Source organism: Mirounga leonina, unplaced genomic scaffold, assembly GCF_011800145.1.
Source record: "Mirounga leonina isolate KUSES-001 unplaced genomic scaffold, KU_Mleo_1.0 Mir_201, whole genome shotgun sequence".
Lineage (NCBI taxonomy): Eukaryota > Metazoa > Chordata > Mammalia > Carnivora > Phocidae > Mirounga > Mirounga leonina.
In genome coordinates this window covers 31,156,081-31,176,935 of record NW_023270504.1, presented here as the reverse complement: position 1 = coordinate 31,176,935, position 20,855 = coordinate 31,156,081, and the positions used below count along the sequence as shown (strand labels likewise).

General features: G+C 47.0%; 1 protein-coding gene across 1 annotated transcript in view; it reads right to left on the bottom strand.

The window, feature by feature from the left end:
• Window positions 1–20,855, bottom strand: part of CACNA1C (calcium voltage-gated channel subunit alpha1 C) — a 645,253-nt gene that overhangs the window by 169,844 nt on the left and 454,554 nt on the right. The window lies entirely within an intron of this gene.

Genomic DNA, 20,855 nt, shown 5'->3' with positions numbered 1-20,855 from the left:
TTGGTTTCACTCCACTCACCCAAACTCCCATTCCATCTCCACCCAGCGAATGCTCGGGGCACTCAGCATTCAGCTCTCCTCTCCACCTCTGCTTTGCGCCACCCTGGGCCAGCTTGATTTGATGCCATTGCACGCAGAGTGCTGGCCAGCCACCAGGCACCCACCCACATCCGGTCTTCGCCCTGCTGGAGACTGTCCCCTGGGCTCCTCCACGGGCACAAGACCCTCTTTCCCTCCCAGTCCTCCTGCCTTCCTGAAGCCTTCTTGAATCCCACAGCATCACAGCATTCTTCCTCCTGAAGAGGAAACTACACGTTTGCACCATGTAGTTCAGTGCTCTGGTATATATCCAGTTCTTTCTCTGCTCACTAGAAGGAGTACAGCTCTGTTTGGTGCTACTCCCAGGAAATGATGCCATTTTAATTCTCACAACTACCTGGGGAGACAGCCAGGGAAGAAGGTGTCTTCATTCACAATTTCTGGATGAGGAGACTGAGGCTGTGCAGGAGCAGAGCCGGGACCAGGAGGCAGGTTTTGTCAGTCCTCTGTTCGTTGCCGCTCCCCCCACCAACGGTGCCTTTGACTCTGGCTCATGAATGGAAGGAAGAGCCGCACCTCACTGACTCACCCGCTTTTTTCTGCTTTACTCTCTTATCCTTTTCTTTCCACCACAGCCCTCAGAAAGCAGGGCATCTTCCGTGGCGCGACGCTGATTTCCCTGGGAAACCAGATGGGGAAGTGCCGCAGGGCCGGGAGCAGGACTCAGCTTCTGCTGGAAGCCCGGGAGCCCATCCAGAAGCATCCATTCAGCTTTCTTCCATGGCTCTCCTTCACCCTCAGAGAGCGGTGCAGACGAGCATCTCTGGGATGGGGCCAGGTCGGCACTGTTTCCTTCACTCTGTTTCATCAGGGCGGGGACTGGAACCCACACAGTCAGCCACCCACTGAAGGCTCCTGCCTCCCCCTTGGGCTATACTGGGGTAGGGCCAAGACTGGCCACTGCTGGGTAGGGTGCTCACGCCCACAGCAGTGGGGTGACTCTGAACCAGGCAGAGGAGGAGAAACCGACCCCAAGCCAAATGTGCAAGAACTGGGGGGTGTTAATGCCGGACAATGTCGCTTTATTATTCTACTCCATACACTCTCCCTCCAGAATCTTCCCCTCCATATTTAATCTGAATCAAAGGTATTATTCACCCTTCATCCCTCCTCCCTCTTTTCCCTAATCTTAGAACTCTTCTGTAATTTCTCAGGAGAGTTGGGCTTGCTGGAGAGGCTGATTGTTCTTCCTTTAAAAGAGGGAAAGGGTTTTTGAAATCCAGAGAACAGGAACCACTGTCTTCAACAAGCAAAAGGCCTGGGGGCACTGGCACGAAGTGAGAATGCTGATGTTCCAGCAATCGACTTTAGATGGGAGGCGCGACCTTGGGTTCATCTGGACCTCCCTGCTTGGGTAGTCATACTACCTCTTGGTTATTCCTCCCCTTCTGAAACCTAGACTCTATGAGGCTTCGTGCTGTGGGCTCAGTGGCCCAGGACACCTAGAAGGAAGGACACAGAACTTCTGGTTTTTGAATGGACTCTCTGTCATGGTAGGTGGGATAAGGAACAGGCTTTTTAAGTAAGGAAGGGAAGGGCTGGTTGTGTGGATTGCATGATGAACAGGTGTTGGTGGGTCTGTACATGGGGGCATGGAGACTTCAGGCAGATTCATGCAACTCTATTGCTTTTGTTGCTTGTGTTGTGGGAGTAATCCTTATCTGATGGTCAGCTGCAAAGGAGTGAAGCTAAGGTATTTGCCTGATTTGGGGAAAGCACAAAGGAGACAGTAGCCCATTTTTTATTCCAATAAAACTGTAGGAGAGTGAGCCTCCTTGCAGATAGAAGGGACCAAGCACAGAGGTCAGCACTGGGGAGGAAGGAGGGGCTGCAGGGGGGTGGGGGAAAGAGAGACGCAGGCAGAGAGGTGTTGCGGAAACCGTCTGTGCCAGAGCCAGGAGCCCTGCATTCCAGGGTCCTCCTTAGCCTCGACTCAGTGTCTGGGAAGGACACATAGTCTGAACAGCTCCATGCTTCCCTCATTGGTTACTGGGAGGGCCAATGAGAAGAGGTGGGCAAGGATGTCAGAAGCACACCCCTAATGGCAACGGAAGGCAGGAGGGAGAGCAGAGACAGAGAAGCAATTAGTGTGAGTAACTAGCCGAGCGAGGATAATTAACAGTGCCTTTGGGGGGGCAGTGTTGCACCCCTGACACCTCAGACCAGCGTGGGGAAGGGAAGCAGCCGCACGTGTCAGCTCACGAGAAGGAAGAATGTTATAAAAACTGGAGGTGCACAAAAAGGGAGGGGGTTTCTTGTTACCTGGTGAGTTCCTCCCACAGTGTTTGAGAAAGCGGGGGAAAGACTCTGTATAGGTGCTATAGAGGAGTTTCATGCAGAGACAGAGACGGAGACACCAAGGGAGCAGGAATGAGCCTTTGCGACACTTTCCGGTGCTGAAATTCTACCGTTCGATGCTTTCAAGGCCAAGACAAAGTTATCAGGATATTGGTTCTGGGCACAGAGCAGAAGAGTGTGGGCCATAAAGTAGCTGCTGGATGCTGGAGAGAGGTTTCTATCTTGTAGCCACCTGCTGTTCAGCCAAGGCGGGGGGGGGGGGGGGGGGGCCGCTGGGGGGAGGGGTGCGGGAAACAGGGTCTGCAAAATGAGGACATTCTCTCCCTGACCCAGCTAGTCATCACTTCTGGAATATAGGACTCAAAGAGAAAGTGCCAGAGGGGGCTCTAAGGGATCAGACTGCTCAGGGATTTATGGAAAACCGGAGATTGAGTATTACTTTTATATTCTAGGAAACTGAGGCCTAGAGGGGAAAGGGTTTGAGGTCCCAGAGCTATTCGAATTAGAGCTGAGACAAGGAACCAGGTCTCCTGACTGCTTTCTGGAGTCTTCCTTCCCCTCGATTTCCCCTATCATCGAGTATTTTGGGGGCTACCTTGTTCTTTGTGCTTGCCTCTTTCCTGCTGACAAAAGCGAAAGAGGCTGGCTGTTAGAGTCAGACAGCCCTGGGGCAGGAGCCCTGGCCAAGCCTCCTGCTGGCTGCCTGGCCTTGGGCAAATTATCTGAATCTCATCTTTCTCATCTGGAAAAAGAGAGATAATATTACCGATCTTGGAGGCTTAAGTGAGGATTTAAGATACTATGAGTTAACGGAGGTGATTGATAAGTGGTAGCTGTTGTTCGTAATTTTCAGTAATAATACTCCGTGTTAGAATGCCTGGACACCGTATATATTTATTAGGGAATGGAAAAGCAAAATGCAGGCTAAACAGAAGAATCTCAAGATCACTTGCTTTGCATCTAAAAGGTCATCTGGAGTCTGAACACTTATTAGTGATGATGTATGTGCTCCCAGGGCCAATCTCTAAGGCCGGCTGCAGTTAACCACGCTCCCTTTGGGGCCATCAACCTCCCCCACGTCTTCATCATTGTTGTCAGTCCTTTCATGAAATATTCATGAAGTCCCTACTGTGTGCTAACAGCAACTTCCCCTAGCCATGGTCCCTGCCCTGGAAATGCTTAATAGCTCGTGGGGAGACAATCTGGAAAAATCTTTACCTACCATTCATTGTGAACACTGTTTAAGCGTGCCTGGAAAGAAGATAGCTGCATTTACCTCCCTTTTGTGCTCCTTTAATTCTTTTTTTAAACTCTCCCTGAAACCAAGAATCTGCCAGAGGTTGTGTTCTGGCCCCCTAACCTGCTGTCTGCCATGCCAGAAAAGGGTATTTGCGACCACAATCTGGGTACCATGGTGGTCCTTCTAGCCTTACTCTGGATGCCTCAGTTGGGTCAAGATGAAGTCCATGGGTCCTGGGCAATTTTAGAGTGGCCCCTGCTACAGGTTTCTGTAGCTTATTTGGAAAGAATTTTTGCTTCTATGAACCAGTGACACTAGTAACAGCACTATGGAGCCTCAGTTCCAGTTTGGTTTTAAATAGATTTTGGTCTAAACATATTTTTTAATATGGCAACAATTGGGTTAGTCTAATGACAAATGTCATCCCCTTCCATTGCCAGAGCAGCAGGCCATTTCCGTAAGGAGCAATGCTTCCTGGCCAGACTGAGGCATGGAAAATAATTTTGGGTCATCAACAATTCCCTTCAGTTTCACTGATCTGATTAAACTTAGAAACAGAAAGGGGAATTTACAAATTAGATGCTGTTCTCTATTTATTACCAAAATGGTTGCTTTCCACTACATCCAGGAGATACAGTTGAGATCTCATTAAGTCTCAGCTTGTGATAACATTTACTCCATAAATCTCCATCGCATCCAGTGAATGAAACGAGCATTATGCCAAAGACCACATAATGGATAAAATCAAACCTCTGCCCCCTTGGAAGAGAGTTGACCTTTTCAAGCCTTTTCAGCTTTCCCATCCTAAAGCAGCAGCTAAGCATTCATTCTTTGTACTCTATTAACCATTTCCTGACTGCAGGCCAGCCGGCCTCATGGAGAGAGAAACAGAATAAGGATATTTCTGACGCTTCTCTGCATGTATTTTAGAATAAACGGGAGAAGAGGTGAGAACCTGAAGAAAAACACCATGGAGTGATCCCGCCCTCTCGCAGAAGTTAGAAAGAAATGTTGGCAGACAAGAAATGGAAGACAAAGCATTAATCTGTATGTCTGATTCATTATATATCCTCTGCTGGATCAGATCTGGCCTTTCCTGGTTTTAGCTCCGACACAGTGACAAGGCAGGCCCCAGTCATCTGCTCCTAATGGCAGAGTTCCAGACGTTCAGGCCACCCCCACTTTTCTCCCCCCATCTTCCACCCCCTTTCTAATGAAGATTCATTGACTGCCTATCTGCCAGGCTCTGTGATAGTGCTGAGAATACAAAGTTCCCACCCTCACAAGGTATGCCATCCAGCAGATGGTAGAAGATGGATAAATAAATAGACACACTCTATGGTGCAGGCCTGGAGTAGGTGTTCTGGGAGTGAGGAGAGGTGGAGGCAGAGGGGAAGGTAGGGGAGGTAGTAACTGAGACAATGCAATTCCAAAAGCAGATGGTGGAGTGGGGCTTTCCAGGCAGGGAAGGCAGAATGCATGCAGGTGCCAGGAAGGTATTTGGAAGAACAGGCTGGCTTGCAGGGGTTGGTGAGTCCTGTAGGAGACCCTGTACCAATTCTGGGAGTCTGGGAACTGCAGGCTTCTAGAATCGACTGAAGTATGATGGACTGGAAAGATCCAGGTTTGGTTCAGACTCCTAGGACTAAAGCTAATGTATGTCAACTTAGAACTATAGAAACAAAACAGAGGTCTGGAAGGGGTCTTTGCAGCTGTCTGGCCCAACCTCTCATTTTACCAATGAGGAGACTGAGAACGATTGCCAGTTGGTAACTGAGGGGGGCCCGGAAGCTTGGGTGGCCTGTTTTTCTCAGGCTCCTCCATGCCACTACAACACATGGACTATCCCCACCCAAAACTCTGATCCTGTTAGGAGAGAAAGGTGAGGGCCATTCATCTCACATTGCTGTACTCCCACCTCACCCAATCAAGGGGCATGACCACATGGATTAATGCTATGGAAATTATAATTATTGAAAATGATTATATACCATCTGAGAGGCTCAAGAAGAAGCTCTACAATTTTTACTAAGGCTTGGGATCTTCCTGGTGAAAACCTAGGGCACTTTGCCTGGTTGTCGGCAAATGAGCATTGCAACTTCATCATCCCCGCCGGGCAGCAGAACGGGCTGCGGGTCGAGGGGGCTAGGACCCTCTACCATTGGCTTTACTTTTCATGCCAAGCAGAGGCTCTCCCCTCAGGTGATAGTGGGGATCTTTTTCTCTGCCTCTGCTGGGCACGGCAAACATCACACCAAGCTTCTAGTCATATCAGCTTACTGAAGCAAGTAATAATAAATATAATGAGACTCTAATTCTGAATATTTCTGACAAGAAAGGGGTCCTCAATTTTTTCTTGCCCATGTGTATGTGGTGTGTGTGTTTGTGTGTGTATGTGTGTCTGTTTTTATAGGTACGTGTTGCTATTTTCAGAGAATTTTGTTAATAACTGGACTGACATTAGATACCATTATCATATCTCATGAGTCATTGAAATGAGATATAATGGTTGGACAGGCTGATTTGAAGCTTGGAATTGGTAAGGTAAACAAAGGCTTTTCCCCTTAAAGCCAGCCTGTCAAGCATATAATTAAGGCTTTCCACCTCGTCAGTAAGTCATTGAGAACAGATTATGTCACACCCAAGCAAAGCACAGACAAGTTTCAGGGCAGTTGTAATAATTCTTTAAAAGCTTTGAGCCTGTGTTTATATTTTCTCTTGACCTCTAATCTTGGGCTGTTTGCGTTCCCGCATATGAGGCACTGTGAAGTCCTGTGCATAAGAGTTAGGCTGTGTTAGTCAAAACCAGCTTTATGTTTGGCAAATGATATTTAGAACATGATTTAGGGAGCTCAAAGGCTTTTTTTGTCCAGACGTTTAAAAAATATCTTAATACCCATACTCTTTTGTAAAAAAAAAAAAAAAACAATAAAACAAACCAACACCAAAGAACCTTGTCAAAATTCAAATACATGTTTTTGGAAAGGGCAAGCTTTAAACTTCTTTCATCAAAGCTCTGTCTTAGTGAATCAACCCTGCAGATCTTTGTTGGGGGTAGTTTTGGTCAGTCTGATGAACTAATGTGAATTAAGTCTCTGTGGCAAAGAGTTTATATTTGTATGAATCTGAGTAAATGGCTAAATCTTTCTTTCTAGTCCTTTTTTTTCTCCTAGGCTATCTGGAGATATCACCTGGAATAGGACATTTGACTTGCTCTGGTCTTCCTTGGTGACCTTTGCAGGAGATCATTCATTCATGGACTATATTTGGGAATAGGGTTTTTGTGCAAACACATTTTTCTTGCTCATCCTCCCCTTTGAGGAGGGGTGGTGCTAAATGTCATGATATGTGTGAGTCCTGCTGGAGGATCCAAACGGGGGGCAGAAGGAAGAAAGTTTACAGCCTTTGCAGTGAAGTCCAAGTTTAGGCTTGAAGTCAGGTGCTTGGAAATGAAGAACACTGTTCTGTTCTGGGAGGCCTTTGCCCAGTTCCCACTATGTTACCCTTGAGCACATTCCGTGATCTGCCCTGGGAGTGTTGAAACCTGCATGCATCTTTGAGAGAAAGTAAGTTTGTGAGCACTGTGAGTGGGGAGGAAATCTGCCCTTTGCTGTCTTCGGAAAACAAACAAGCCTTAGAGGAGATAGGTCCCTATAGAAATAATCCAGATGCTTCTTTTAGCCCCCAGGGCACTTAACAGGTAGGTCAGGCATGACTGGAAGCTGTGTGGTTCTGCCCAAAGGCTGGGAGATAGACTCAGTGACCTGGAGACCCCTGTGTGCCCTGGGACGTTAGGATTCTGTGATTTTCTGATTGTGCTGGAGCCATCCACTTGGCTAAAGAAGCAATCCAGGGCCTAGTTTGGGACACAGAAAGGTCACTGCAATGGACTGAATGTTTGTGTTGCCCCAAATCTGTATGTTGAAACCCTAATCCCAGTGTGATGGTATTTGGAGGTGGGGCCTTTGGGAGGTCACTAGGTCATGAGTATAGAGCCTTTAAGATTGGGATTAGTGGCCTTAAAACAAGAGGTCAGGGAGATGGCTTGCGCTCTTTTTACCACATCAGGACACAGCAAGAAGACAGCCTTCTATAAACAGGAAGAGGAGCCTCACCAAGAACTTGACCATGCTGGCACTCCAATCTTGGACTTCTAGCCTCCAGAACTATGAGAAATAAATGTCTGGTGTTTAAGCCAGGCAGTCTATGGGAATTTGTTACAGCAGCCCGGATGGAGGTGGGAATAATCCTTAACTGGCCCAGCCTTCTCTGCTCCAGTTCTCCCTTTTCCCCCTGCCTGCAGCCCAGCCTAGCACTGACATTCTGCCTTCTGGTTTGAAGAGTTCCATCCATCTTCCCAAGGGACTGCCTTTCTATTGAGCAACTCCCTTAGGGCGATTCTCTTTTGTTCTGACCAGGCTCCAGCCCCGTCCCACTAACCACGAGGCTTAAACACAAGTGATCACAATGATTCATAGTCCAGCACTTACAGCAGGTACTACAGTTATTTAAGAGGATGAAATCTTTCCTATTATATGGGAGCATAAATCTCTTCTGGAAACACTGCAGTTATCACCAGAGGCATGTGCATTTCCATTTGATGAAGTAATCCTGAAGGATGGAGCCATCAAAGCCCTATGTTTGGGGTTGTTACTCAACCTTTTTTTTTTTTTTTTTCATAAGCCACTTAATCATAAGGGCAGGGATTAAATGAAGCAGAGTCACTTGAATTCTACATGTGGTACCTGTCGGGGGAAAGGTACTGCTTATTGGTGTGTTTGTGGTCACAGATAGAAACAGGCGTGGAACAGCAGGGGCCAAGCACTGACAGAGCTCCCATACAGGAAAAACCAGCTCTTGGGGGAAGTCCTTCAGGAGGCCAGGACACTGCTGTAACCCCTCCACCATCTCTGGGTCTGGAAAAGCACAGGGAATTTATTCCAAAGGTTCCTTGGTCGGTTCTCCCCCAGGACTGTCCTAGTGGATGCAGGTGACTGGTGGAAGGCCACCTTTGCAATGCATTCCCCCTCTTTGATCCTCATTTCAGCCATATCAGTCCCGGAAATGACTAACCTCCCTGCTTCCAGCTTCTCCCTCCTTCCAATCACTGGTTCCCATCAAGGTCGTGGTGGCCTTTCAACAGTGACCTCTGCTTAAGTCTCTTTGGTGGCTCCTCCTTATCCACAGAATGAGGGCCATCTCTGAAGCCCTCTGGGACCAGGGCTGGCTTCCTTCTTGGCTCAATCTTTGGTTTCTCCCCATGTACCCTAAAGTAACATCTTCTCCTTACTCCTCCTCCTCCTCTTCTCCTTCCTCTTCCTGTTACTTGCCTCTACACTTGATATATGTGGCTCCCTCAGCTTACAATGCCTTTCTCCTCCTTTTAAAGGCCTTGTGAACTGCTCCCAGACTGTGGGTGGTGCAGCCCCTGCCATGTGTCCAAGCAACTCCAATTGTTCTCCCCCCTTCCCGCCCCTCTACCCCAGCACATAGCTAGGCTATGTTCTGGAAGCTAGCTGGAGCTGAGAACTATTCTGGCCGATGAGGTGGGGAGGGGAGCCGTGCCCACACTCCTACACCTGACCTTTACACTCCCTCTCTCTTGCCTCTTCTGCTGGCCAGATGCAGGGCATCCACGGAGGCCTCTGAGGCCCAGAGGGTGGTAGAGCTGTGAGCAGGAAGAAGCCCAGATTCCCGAAGCCTGTGTGGAGGGGAACTTCCCCTCCTACCAATGCCAAACCCACACTGAACCGTGGAGCCAGAAGTGACCTCCACTGTGCCAAGTGGCAGACTCGATTTGGGGGTTGTTTATGACAACGATTAGCCCACCCTAACTGACACGACACCCCTTCGGAGTCATTCCCTGGGGAGGCAGCCCCATCCACCCTCTTCCAAATGCTACTCCCTTACCTCTGTATTTCTCCAATACCTTGTTCATCCCTTCAACTCACTGCTGTAACCTGTTTGTGCATCTGTCTCCTTCACTAGGCTGTAAGTCCCCTTAGGAAACTGACTGTGTTTATTTATCTTGGTATTCTGAGTGGCCAGTTGGTACTTAAACATGTATTGAGTGAATGCACAAATGTCTCTCTCAAACGAGCGTGTGCATGACCCCAGGAGTTCTCCCCCAGACTGTTCTACCACTGTAAGGCCAACAATCTCAGTGTCTGTGCCCCTTCCACTGGCCTCCCATACCACGTGCCCCGATGATGGAAGTACAGTATGTGGTTAATCTCCCTCCGTCACCAGGTGATGATCTCCCACCTCAGCAAGCAATGACAGAGGCAAGAGCTCTCACTCCTTCTCCTTCAAGAACAGCCTTCTGACAGGTAATATATATTGATGTGACATGGGGCTTTTATCTCCCAGACTTTATGTGGAAGGAAGGGAGAGGTGGGTGTTGGGAGCCAAAGGCAACTGTACTGTGGGGGGTTCTGTTTGGGGGCTGGTTATTGGAGGAAATGGATCAAAGGGAAATTTAGGATGCTTCATCTTCCCTTTGATACCTTTGCTGAGCTACTTCCAGCTCCCAGGTGTGTCAATCTGTTTGCAAAGCACCAAATTAAAATCAAATCAGCACTTTACTGGGCACCTACCCTGGGTGAGGCTGAGTGGGCAGATCCATTGGTCAAAGGGTTTTGTGGCTTCAGGTAGGTGACAAGACCTCTCCAAAAACACCACATATGAACTCCCTCACTGTGAGGCTGTCCCTGGCCAGAGATTCTTCTTCTGGGCCTCTATCATGCCAATGTTCCTGGGATTATCAGAGGCTTGGAAGGGATGGCCCTGCAGAACTGCATAATCCTGCATCGTCACAGACAAACTGTATCACACCCCTCATGGTGGGTTTGGCAAGACAGGAGAGTGGATGGTCAGTGAGCTAGAACACCCTATTCCTGGAGCATTCTGGTTGACAGCACTCTCCTCTAATCAAGTCCAAAAGTAGCCTTGAACTGAAAGAAACTCTGATGGGTCATATAATTCAAAAGTTTTCTTTTAAGCAAGACTATCACTTAAACCATTCCAAATGGATTTTTTAAAAAAGATTAAACACAGAAAAGACCCCGAATTGCCAAAGAAATGTTGAAAAAGAAAAACAAAGCTGGGGGCATCACGTTGCCTGATTCCAAGCTATATTACAAAGCTGTGATCACCAAGACAGCATGGTACTGGCACAAAAACAGACATACAGACCAATGGAACAGAATAGAGAGCCCAGATATGGACCCTCAACTCTATGGTCAAATAATCTTCAAAAAAGCAGGAAAAAATATGCAATGGAAAAAAGACAGTCTCTTCAATAAATGGCGCTGGGAAAATTGGACAGCTATATACAGAAGAATGAAACTCGACCATTGTCTTACACCATACACAAAGATAAACTCAAAGTGGATGAAAGACCTCAATGTGAGACAGGAATCCATCAAAATCCTAGAGGAGAACATAGGCAGTAACCTCTTCGAGGTAGGCCACAGCAACTTCTTTCAAGACATGTCCCCAAAGGCAAGGGAAACAAAAGCAAAAATAAACTTTTGGGACTTCATCAAGATAAAAAAAAAAAAAGAAAAAAAAAAAGAAAAGCTTCTGCACAACAAAGGAAACAGTCAACAAAACAAAGAGGCAACCCACAGAATGGGAGAAGATTTTTGCAAATGATAACTATAGACAAAGGGCTGATATCCAAGATCTATAAAGAACTTCTCAAACTCAACACCCAAAAAACAAATAATCAAGTCAAAAAATGGGCAGAAGACATGAACAGACACTTCTCCAAAGAAGACATACAAACGGCTAACAGACACATGAAAAAATGTTCATCATCGTTAGCCATCAGGGAAATTCAAATCAAAACCACACTGAAAAACCACCTTACACCAGTTAAAATGAAAAATTGACAAGGCAAGAAACAACAAATGTTGGAGAGGTGGTGGAGAAAGGGGCACCCTCTTACACTGTTGGTGGGAATGCAAGTTGGTACAGCCACTTTGGAAAACAGTGTGGAGGCTCCTCAAAAAATTAAAAATAAAACTACCCTATGACTCAGCAATTGCACTATTTGGTATTTACCCCAAAGACACAGATGTAGTGAAAAGAAGGGCCATATGCACCCCAATGTTCATAGCAGCAATGTCCACAATAGCCAAACTGTGGAAGGAGCCAAGATGCCCTTCAATGGACGAATGGATAAAGAAGATTTGGTTCATATATATAATAGAATATTACTCAGCCATCAGAAAGGATGAATACCCAACTTTCGAATCAACATGGATGGGACTGAAGGAGATTATGCTAAGTGAAATAAGTCAAGCAGAGAAAGTCAATTATCATATGGTTTCACTAATTTGTGGAACATAAGGAATATCATGGAGGACATTAGGAGAAGGAAGGGAAAAATGAAGGGCAGGGAGAAATCGGAGGGGGAGACTAACCATGAGAGACTATGGACTCTGAGAAACAAACGGAAGGTTTTAGAGGGGAGAGGGGGTGGGGGGATGGGTTAGCACAGTGATGGGTATTAAGGAGGGCACATATTGCATGGAGCACTGGGTGTTATACACAAACAATGAATCATGGAAAACTACATCAAAAACTAATGATGTACTGTATGGTGACTAACATAACAATAAAATAAAATAAAGTAAAATAAAACAAATTAAAAGAATATAAAAAGATTAAATGTATTTTATTTATTTTAAATAGGCTCAGTGCCCAGCATGGGGCTTGAACTCATGACCTTGAGATCAAGAGTCACATGCTCTACTGACTGAGCCAGCTGGGTTCCTCCCCCTCTCCCCTCTACGAGATGGATAGTTTTTGATCTCAGTTAACTTATTTGTTTTTTTTTTTTGCTTGAACAAGATAATGCCATGACTTCCTTTCATGCTTCAAACATAGTTCTTATAATCATAAAGCTCATCTTTTCTCTTTCTTTAAAAATCAAACTCATGCCCCTTTATGTTAACATTCAAGATCAGTTTTCCCTGCCACTGTTTCCCCTCTGCTGCCCTCCCCTCTCCTTCTTTTCTCTGTCCATCTCGCTTTGCCCATTAGATGGAAGGTGATAAATGCTATAACAAAGGAGATGAAGAGGCTACACTGGCCTCCCGGGGGTTAGCAGGGCCCTCTTCTAGTTCCCTTCTGGTTGGAGGAGAAGGACAGTCCTGACATCACTGAGGGGCGGGACTATGGTATTAGGAGTATAAAGGAGTATAGTACAGAGTCAGCAGAACTGGGCTCAAGGCCTACCTAGCTGAGGTTAGGGGCAATGCACAAGCCATGTGACATGAACAAGTGAATTTCTCTGAGCCTCAGTTTTCCCATCTGTAAAATGAGGATAGGAGTACACACATAAGATGATCTTGGGGAGGATTAAATGAGATAATCTATGTCTTTTCCCCCTTGCATGCAAGGAAAAGATATGTCCCGTCATGCCTTTGCCCCTGTCCTGCCTCTATCAGGAGAGCCCATAAAGGGCTGATATGTGTCCACTATCCAATCTCAGAACCAAAAAAACACAAGCTATGGAACAATGACTCCCTTTCAGGGTGAGAATGTGGGAGTGAGGGATCTCACCCCTTTGCTCCATTGACCATCCAGCTTTCTCTTTCAGTGGGTCTATAATTCTAGCTCCTTCCAACTGTTCTTCTAGGCCCACTTCCTCAGCCCGTAAATCATTTCTACCCACACTGTCAATGATGATACATTTTCCAAGGGCCTACTGTGAGTATGGTTAAGACTAGACAAAGGGTATTTGGCCAAGTAGGTAGCAATGGAGAGATATAAAACCTTAATATTCTTGATCCACAGAGCTGGATTCAATTCAAGTTCAGTTCAATATTTTTTGGAGGGGAGAAGTCTATTAAATATAAATCACTGTCCTGGATGCTAGGTGGGAGAGTGAATAAGAAGTTGGTAAAGCATAGTCTTTGTCTCCCAAGGGCTGGGCCATGCCCACTCACACTGGGGAGGTGGGGCAAAGGTCGAGTCTGTCTGCCAGTGCCTGTCCTGGGAGGGAGAGGCTGGGAGGACTGAGAGAGTCTGGGAGGACTAGGCAGGTTTGGAGCAGGCGAGTGAGGTGAGGAGGGAGAGGTTATTCCAGGCAGAGACACATGAAAGTCCAGAAGAGAGAAATTAGCAGGCCTATTTGGAAAAGAAGAGTAGTCTGGTTTTGCAGAAGGGGAGTAGGGAGTGATATGTTGAAGCTATTGGCTGGGATAGATCTGAGGTGCTGAGAATACAGATAGAAAATGTTTAGGTGGGGCGCCTGGGTGGCTCAGGCGTGAAGTGGCTGCCTTCGGCTCAGGTCGTGATCCCAGGGAAGCCTGCCTCTTCCTCTCCCACTCCCTCTGCTTGTGTTCCCTCTCTCACTGTGTCTCTCTCTGTCAAATAAATAAAAATAAAATCTTAAAAAAAAAAAAAAGAAAATGTTTAGGCTTTATTTTGCAGCTGTGGAGAGACATTCAGAGCTTTTGAGCAGGAGATTGACATGTCAGTTCTAGAAATACAGGAATTCTGCTATATCACGCAGGGTGTGGAAGTGGGGCTGGGGGCAGGGCAGCCAGGTGGCTACTGCCTTGGGGAAGAGAGGAGGAGAAAAGGGGAGGGAGAGGGCGGGCAAGGGGACTTTGGTTGGGGGGTGGGGAGGACAACTGATAAGATATGGTAGCTGACTAAATGGAGGAAGGATACAGAAGAGGAGGAGGGAGGAGAAAGAGGGAGGAAAAAGAAGCCCTTCTAGCCCAGTAGCTGGTAGCTGGGAGGGTGGAAAAGCCGCTGAGACAGAAGAGGGCTCACAAGATGCTGGTTTGGGCCGAGACCCTGGCTGGAGGGCAGAGGGTGCTGTCCCTCAGGCACTGGAGAAGAAGGGGGCCTTCCAAGTTCTGGGGCCCCACTGAGGAGTCCTGGTCTTGCTCAGTCCTACAAGAGTAACAGTCTCTTTGCTCTGCCCCTGCTAGGCACGTGGTTGGCCAGTGCTCCCAGGAAAACAGCTCCCACTTGTCCCCTTCACATGGCAAGAGCGGCAGGGAGTCATCTGGTGGCTCGGTGGGTAATCCTGTGTCTCTGGGAAACCGCAGCATTGCCTAGCAAGTGCCTGGCTGTGTGCTTGCTGCCATGGGCGTTAGGCAGTAAAGGGTAAACCAAGACAAAGGCAGGTGTCTTGAAAAGGTGTAAGAAGCCCTTTTCTGGTACGTTTCTCAGCTGGCATTGACTATATTCCTCACCATAAATGTAACCATTTGTCTTCTAGAGCTTGTTGGGTGTAACTGTGCTTTGGCACGAGCCCCCCTAAAGACACAGCCCTGTGGATGCTGTTGTCCGCCCCCAGCCCACCTCATTCTGCTTCCTATGGCATCACCGCGGAGCCCTGGGCTCTGCAAAGATGCAGCAAGCTTCCTTCTGTCTCGAGAGGGCGCTGTGGACTGGGAGTCTCCCTGAGTGGGTGGGGTGGGGTGGTAGGAAAGGGTGCATAGGTGCCCGCTGAGCAGGAACAGGGCCCTTACTGACCTATGACGTCACAGGCCAGTCAGGCACCTATACACTGACCTAAGGCTGGTGTGGGCAGGCCATCAAAGTCTGTCAAAATGCTTTGTGGCTTTTTCTCCTCCATTCCTCCAGGAGCCTACAGCCGTCATTCACTGAGAAGGCTGTCATGGTCTCCCAACAGCTCCAAGTCAGCAAGCTTTACCCAAAAGTGGTTTTGCTTTAAGAAATCTATGGCCACTCGGTGAGATTGACATGCCTAACTTCTCACTGTATATTCAATACCACCCCTCCGGTAGCTCTCCCCTGCTCTCCAGGCTGGGACAAGGGCATCTACATGCTTGCAGGGCCAGACTCTGCTCCAAACACAGAAGTGCTACCTGTGGGAATGCCCGCCTGGGTCTCTGTGACATGATCTCCCACGTGAGGTACTGCACACAATCCTGGGTCCAGGGGCCCTGCCCAGGGGTACTGATTAACACCAGAGCCAGAAGGATCCATGAAAGAGTCTCATGGCAGAGCCCCAGCATATAGCCAGCGTCTTCAGGGAACGGCACTCCGTCATTTCTCAAGAGCTCCCCACACCTTCCCATGACACTGCAATCTTCCTACCTTGCCACTGTCCTTGCTTCTGGAGGTTCCGTGCCCTTTTGCCTGGTTTCAAATGGCACTTTGCAAGACCGAGAGTGATTCAGAGTTAGCAGAGAGCCCCCGGAAAGTGAGTCATCAGTGATGCCACAAGAAGGTCACTGAACAGACAGAATGAGGAAGCTACTCAAGTCTGGTGATGGTCTGAGCTTCTCTGCCCAGGGTAGGGCTGAAGATGCTCTGCCAAAACCTGCTTATGGACAGGCACTCACAAACTCTTGTAAATCACTTGACTTCTATGTATGGTAATATTCCCATGGCTGGGGCTTTGTCAGGGACTAGGGACATAGGGTGAATTAAGGGCAGCTAGCTGAGGACCTCACAGTGTAGACTAGCAGGCATGCAAAGAGGGGAACACACCCCAAGGGTCATGGGAGCACAGAGGGACAGTTAGGGATGGCTTTTGCCCAGAGCCGTCTGACAAGGCTTCTGTGAAGAGCACCATGGTGTGGTGGAGAGAGTCCTATATGGGGAATCAGGGGACCTGGCTCCGAGTCCTGCTCTCACTAATCATCAGCCCAGCGGAGTGGTTCCCATGTTGGACTCTAGATTCCTTACCTTATCTCTAAGGCCACATTCCGACACTAAAGTTTTAGGGCCCCGATTAGGACCAGCTAGGGTTAATTGGGGGGACAAGAGATATCTGGGGTCTGCACAGAGTTTGCTTCACTGAGTGGCATGGGGTCAGGATGGTCCTCTAACACCTGATAATTAAAGGGTGCAAGGTAAGAAGGGAATCAAGTAAAAGACAATTGTTAGTGTTTCTTCTCACCATTGCAGAGCCAGATCCTTGGTGGGATCCTGTCACAGAAATCTAGACGCATGGTAACCCCTGACCACAGGTTAAGACCAGGGTAAATGCTGATTATTCTGATTAAAATGTAAAAAAAAAAAAAAAAAGCTTGAAATAATGATACACATGCCCTTGACACGTATATAATGTAAATCAGTGATATTCAGATGGGGCCCTTTTGTGGGTAACCTGCAGCTCTCATAAGCCCTCAAATGTCCGTGTTTCAATAATCCACTATCCTAGACTCTGCAGGGCATATAGCAGTCATGCGGCTCCGTCAGCTAATGATGATTGCAAAAGTGGCTCCCGAGTCACATAACTGAACACCACTGGTGTAAATATTTAATCTTGCTTATCTATGTGGAAATTCAATGTTGCGGTTCTACCGTCTGTCTGTCTTTGATATGCTCATCCACATAAATGTCTGTCTTAGACTGCAAGTTTTAGAGGGCTGGGAGTGCGTTTAAATTGCCTTAATGGCATGATACAGAGATTCCCATATGGATAGATACTTAATAAATGCATTTTTTTTATCTTGAGGAGGAAAAAGAAAGAAGAAATTTCTGACTTTATCTCTTTCTCTATGGCTTCTCTCTCTCTAATAACTGGCCTTCTATCAGATTCGACATTGAAGCTGGAAAACGGGCCCGTCCCTTGAGCAGCGCATCTCTCCTGGGGACCATGGGCTCTGGGCAGCAGCGATAGTTTTGCCAGTGGTGACTTCACAAGGGATGCTTGTCGCCACTCGGAGGGAGAGGGAGGCCTCCACATTACCCTAGTCTTTACACAGGAGGAGAAGGGTTTGGAGGCCAAGACCCATGCGGCTGCCTGCTTTGGAGGTGGCACAAATGCGACAGTGCACAAGCACACCCCTTGCTTGCTTCTCTTCTTTATGGCACCATAATAGCTCTTGAGTGTCATTTTCTCCTTTTCCCAGGGCTGTCTGTAACCAATCACAGGGGCAATGGCTAGTACTAAAACGACTGGAGATGGAGATAGAATGCAAGGCTGGGCTTTACACACCTCCTTAGCGGAACAGGCAGGCTGGATTGCATGAGTCTCCTCCTCTCCCCTTTCTGGAAACCCTTAGATGGCTCACAGCTAGGCCATGCCAACAACAGGAGGTCTGCAAACAATGCCCGATACCATTCTGTGAAGTATCTAGACTCAAGAGACTCACAAAAGAAGACTCTCATTTGCCCTCAAGCTTTGAGCCTCACCGTTTCACCCACTGGTGACCTCCACATTGCTAAGCCCAATGACCAGCTTTGAGTGCTCACCCTGCTTGGCCTCCAGGCAGCATGGACCCTCCTTCACTTTTCCTCCTGTCTGTCTGGCCATACCTTTCTAAGTCTCCCTCGCTGGTTCTTCTTCATCACTCCTGTCTCCAAACGTCACTGGGGCCCAAGTTCTTAGGATGCGTCCCACATCTGTCTACATTATGCCCTACTCTCACAGCTAGGTGAATGTTGACTCTGCGAATTATAATTCTGTCCCAGACTTTTCCTCAGACTCAGATTTATCCCAGTTGCTCACTCAACATCTCCACTTGGAAGTCTAATGGACATTTCAAACTAAAAGGTCCAAGATGGTTTTCCTGATACTCCTGCCCTAACATCTTTTCTTGTCATCATCTTCCCTAAATCAGTAAATGATGATTCTACTCTTACTACTGTTGAGGACGATCACCTTGGAATCTTCCTGACTTCTCTCTTTCTCACACCCCATATCTGGTATGTCAGCAAATGATGCCATTCTGGAGCCTGAGTGCACCACCCCATGTTACCAGGATAAAGCACCATCTCTTGAGTCAGTAGCCTCCTACCTGGCTCCCTGTGTCATCCTTGCTCACTTTCATCTCATTCTGCACATGGCAGCTGGGGGGATCCTGTTAAATATGTGTAGGTCATGTCACTTCTTAGCTCGAAACCACCAGGAGCTTCTTGGCTCGCCTCTAGTGAAAGTCCAAATTCTTACAATGATTTTCATGATCTACTCCTTGGTTAACCTTGAACCTCATCTCCTACCACTGTCCCTGTTATTCACTCCTCCCTGGTCACATTAGCCTCCCTTCTGTTTCCAAGTCAGCCTCAAGGCCTTTCCATGAGCTAGTCCCTCTGCCCAGAATGCTCTTTTCTCAAATATCTATATGTTTCTTTTCCTTATTGCCTTCAAGTCTTTATTCAAATGTTACCTTTTCTGTGAGGTATTTCCTGGCCACATCTCAACACTTCTGTCTCCCTCTCACTGTTTTATCTTTCTCCACAGTACTTGTTACTTTGTCACTCTCTTACATACTATTTAATTTATTGTCTGTCTCCCCACTAGAATATAATTTCTACGAGGGCAAGGAGGTTTGACTATTTTGTTCATTGCTATATCCCCAGTGCCTAAAACAGGGCGTGGCACAGAGTTGCCCTTAATTGATGGATGGATGGAGGGAGGGAAGAAGGGAAGAATGAATGAACTAGAATATATTTTTGTATATAATTTTACTGGCCACATCATTTGCTCTAATTACTTAGAGAAATGCTTCCCCACTATGCCCTTTCTCTCTCTTGTCTTCCCAACCCCTGTTCCTTCTACTTCCTCAGTCGTTTTGTAGCTTTTCCTAGAAAAAAAATGAGTCTTTGGGCTCCCTCTTGGTAGGACCAGCTACCACGGAACGTGCCATTGAACTTTCCCTGCGCTGAAGCCAACTCTGTCTCACCGGTGCATCTCGTTAAGTGCTGATGGGGATTCTGCCCGGAAGTTGCCAGAGCCATCGATGAAGAGTGATAATACCTTTTTTCCTTAAAAGACTACGTAATCTTTGAACTGAAAAGAACTGGCATATACACTAACCTGTAATCTTTTAGCAATTTCAAAGGCCAAGATAGTACTTTAATTGAGACACACGTGTAATTTGTAGCAGCACTTCTCCCCTTGTATTTGTTTTGAAGGGCAAACTATGAAGTTCTGAAGAAGAGAATATACTTCCTAAGCCATAGACTTGCCTTTCCTGCAGATCTGTTAGGTTGCCAGTTCCTTAATAATTTAATCACATCAACTCTGCTTGTAATTGGACTTCCCCAGTAGACAGTCCTTTGGACCCGTTTTCTGGCTCCATTCCTAAGTCTCTCACATTCACTTCATTGCAAGTGTTATTTTTTTACTCTCTGTATCTTGCTTTTTTGGATACTTATTCTCTTGCTCCATCCCCTAGAACTGTTCCACCATCATCCCCACAACTGAAGGAGCCAGGCTCCCATTCCATCCTCCTAGGACAGGTTGACTGAGGACAAGAAGCAGACCTGAAAGTGTCCTCTAGCCATGAGGTGAGAGGCACCACAGTCTCCAGGGTCCAATTGCATCCATATTTGAGCTTATGAAAATGTGGCAGAGACCCTGTCCATTGGGGTAGGCAGTTCAGTATGCTCTTCCCAAAGCTTAGCCAGAAATGTGGGTACATGGGCCTTGTCAATGTGATCTGCTCTAGCAGCAGAGAATACTCCATTCTGGAAACTCCCTGGAATTTATTCACTTCATGGGCAAGGCAGGGAAGCAGCATACTTCTCCTTGGAAGCTCTTGCTTTAGCCAGAGAACAGAATAACTATATGTCTCTGTGGATGGCAATTAATTGCTAAGCAAGTAGTGGATACTGCACATTTTTAATAACACGTAAGAAGCATGCTCATCACCATTAATCAGGAGTTAGGGGCTCCACCTGACTTAAGGTGAAGAGAGGAGCCAAGATGACAATTCCTGTACCTTAGAGGTAAGCTTCTCTGTCATTCACAGGCCAGCTTATTTATTCACCATACCATTCAGTCCACGAATCAACTACTCCACAGTACCATCAACAGTATAATACAAGCTGCCAGGCATTTTTCCAGAAAGACCCTCAGTGGCATCATTGCTCACCATTACAATCCATCAAAGGTGTTGTCTTCCAACTTGCAAAACTACTTAGTAGAGCATAAAGGTCTCCTTAGGTTATTAAATTATGTTGTTATGAGTCCCTTGTTGTTTGTGTGTTTTAATTTTGTATTTTCACCTTGAGCAGAGTTATCAGAAAGGGAACAGTTGATAGATGTATTAAATCAGTCTCTGAAATGAGGGAGCAGAGATTCTATTCTCTATTCACATCTTTGACTGTCTTCTTCCTTTTTCCCTCCACCTGCTCCTTCTCCCAGATTCCCAGTTAGAACTCAGTTACTAATGAGTAGAAACATACAGAAACTAACTGGGGAGTTTGAATACAATGGACATAATTAATGCTTGCTCATAAGGACAAGAACCTAGACTCACATATT